Source organism: Humulus lupulus, chromosome 6 (assembly GCF_963169125.1).
Source record: "Humulus lupulus chromosome 6, drHumLupu1.1, whole genome shotgun sequence".
Classification (NCBI taxonomy): Eukaryota; Viridiplantae; Streptophyta; class Magnoliopsida; order Rosales; family Cannabaceae; genus Humulus; species Humulus lupulus.
Genome location: NC_084798.1, coordinates 33699678 through 33702783, shown reverse-complemented (window position 1 = coordinate 33702783; position 3106 = coordinate 33699678).

Here is a 3106-nt window from a genome sequence, read left to right as displayed (position 1 = left end):
CAATGAGTGATACAAATTTTTGTCATAAAAAACATGGTCATGTGGTTTTTGAAAACTTGAGAAGTGTGGGTCATGTTCATGATGTATCAAATTTGGGTAAATATTCTTTTGGTAAATGTGGAACATGTCGATTGGGAAAACATTTGAAAATTTCCCATAAAAAAAAAAAGTTTTTGTGTTGATGGTGTGTCACGATGCACAAGGGAACTTTTGGAAAATAAAACTTTGGTTTTAGAATATGATGAGACTGCTAAACAAAATGTTGATATTTTCACTAAAGCTCTTGATACGATCAGGTTAAACTTCCCTAGGAAATCTTTGGGAGTTTGTTCTATAATATAAATATATTTCTATGTTGCCATGTCCTAACAAAGTGTGTGCTCATGTCTAGTGTACTTGTTCCTGATCAAGAGATTCTTCCAAAATTATGGTTAGTAGTTTGTTGCTTTTTGTGTGTTAGATTAGCTAGTTAGAAATTTGTTCATATTTTTCAAAAAATTAAACAATCTTATTTTTCTAAATATTTTTTATACAAAAATTGATGTTCAGTTCTCTTAATATCTCGTTGATTTTCCTCTCATGCTCCAATTAAGAAAAGAGCTACCTACACTAATGTGTGAAAGCCATCATTGAGTAAGGTTGAGTTATGTAACTAAAATTGTGTAGACAATACGCTACCATTGAAAATGGCTACCATTTTTGTAGAGTGAAAGCTTATATCTTAGTTACAAAGTTTCAAAAAAATAAATAGACTCTCTAGTTTATAAAAAAAAAAAAAAAGAAGCTATATACTCGCTCTTGTCACACTCACACCCAAATTGCATTTGTTGGAATAATTGAAGAGAGAAAAACGTTTCAAAAACTGAAAAAACACATTTTTTATTATTACCAGATATTTATTAAATTAAAATTTTTTAATTCTTGAAAAGTACTCTTTATTTCTAAATAGATCTTCTAAGCTTTAAATAGTACAAATTGTTACTAATCAATATTTTTAATTTTTCTCTTTTCTCTAGTGAGGTCACGAAAATCTTGAGCACTAAATCAAGGACATTCTTTTGGCAAATATATCTATCTATATATTTATAGTAAATATTGTAATAAAAAAAGGAAAGGTCTGACTGTATCATTGTCTTGGGAATATTTCATCAAAATGTTTTAATGCATTTACTCACATATTCTGTGAATGAAAGTCCATAATTTTCATATTTTCCCTGTTTAACATTTTGGTCTGATTTGTGGAAGTTACCCAAAATGAGTACCCCAAATATTTAGTACTTATTGCATTTAGTGTCCATATCCTTCTAGGTTTGAATTTTCATATATTTATTCCAATCCCATCAAGGAATGAAGAACCCATTTTTCTTTCTTCTTGTGCTCTCGTGTTTGTTTCCCTCTAATGTTTCTTCTGCAGAAAAAAAAATTGTTGAAGACTCGTGGTGGTTTAAATCATAAAAATGACAGATGGATATACTGCTCCTGCATATTCACCTATGTGGAAACCACAGTTATCTACTCTCAATGGTGCAATTGGGGTTGTAAATTCAATCAAAAGACTTTCATGGAGAAGCTCAATGTTCTCACTGAAACTCAGCAATTGCTTTGGATGAGTCTTCGTGCTACCCCAGCAAAATCCAAGAAATAGTCTACTACTTCATTCGTTGTCTTTGGCCTCTTTGTTAGTCAAAAAGGGGAAGTAGTTTATGTTTTTATGGTTCTGTTAGTTTGGATATTATTCTTAGGGGGTGACACTGTTTTTTTTCATTCAAAAAATATTTCTTATTGTCTCTTCTATGTTGATTACTAATTGTTTTGTGCAGAAGGATTTTTGTTAGTCTTATACTAACATTGTTTTCGTACACGCTGATTGAGTTCTATAAAAAAAATTATTTTTGTCTAAAAGGGAGAGATTGTAATTAAGATCCTAAAGTTGACTAAATTATTTTAGGCATTTTTATATTACTCAATCTATATTATTCTGATCTCACAAAATTAATTGTAAATCAATTAAATATTTTTATGGTATAAAATATCTGTAATATTTTCCTTATTTATATGATTTCGAAAATGTCTTTTTATACCACCTTATTTGGTAACAATCATTTACATTAATATGTATTATTCTGATTGTTTTCCATATTGTTTATGATAAAATCTATGTGATTTTCATAACAAAGATTGATGGGTTATTTTCTTGTCTTAAGTCTGTTCAAGTACATGCTGAACTGTCTAATTGCCTAACTGGCTGAGCAATTTGGGAAACTGACAGATCCAACATACTTTCCATTTATAGAATTTCTTGGATATTCTTTTTTCTAATTTCGTGGGCCTGTAAAAGAGGACTTTGTCTGGATTATAAATAGAAGCCTTGGCAGCCAAGGAAACTTACTCTTTTCACATACCATTTATGTGTAATTCTTATTGAAAAGTGTGATTGTATTTTTTTGATACTAAGAGTGGAAATACTTAGTCTAGTTATTTGTAAGTGCGTGTTGCACTATCTTTGATATCCTTTAGGATTCAAGGTGTTATTTCCAATGTATATACATCAAATGTCTTAACATGAAGAGTTGTTCAAAGACTTTCTTCGGGAGGGAGAAAGCATCAAGGTCTTCGGGAGAGAGAAAGCATCAAGGTCTTCGGGAGAAGAGTCATTCAAGTCTTTCTTCTAGAGAAAGAAAGCAATCAGGCATCATCGAAGGGAGTTCGAGTGAAGATCTAATTCTTCAAGAAACAAGATAGATATTTGAATACAAAAGAGTGTGACAACGATATAGATGAAGTCTAATCATGTATAAGTCACTGCTTTTATATTTGTGATCATTATTAATAAGACTTTTTCTTTGAGCGTGGCTCCATGGACTAGAGTAACCAGCCCATGTAAAAATCTCATGTGTTGATTTGTATATTCATGTCATTATCTTGTTTAAGCTTGATTCATCACCATTCAATTGTGATTAATCAAATTGTGTGTTTGACACATCCGCTTATTATATTTCCGCAATTAAAATACACTGATAATTAGTTGGTAATTAATTTAGAAAAATGAAATTTCAATACTCATGTTATTTCAACCATCATCTAGGAGCACGTCAAGCGTGTATAT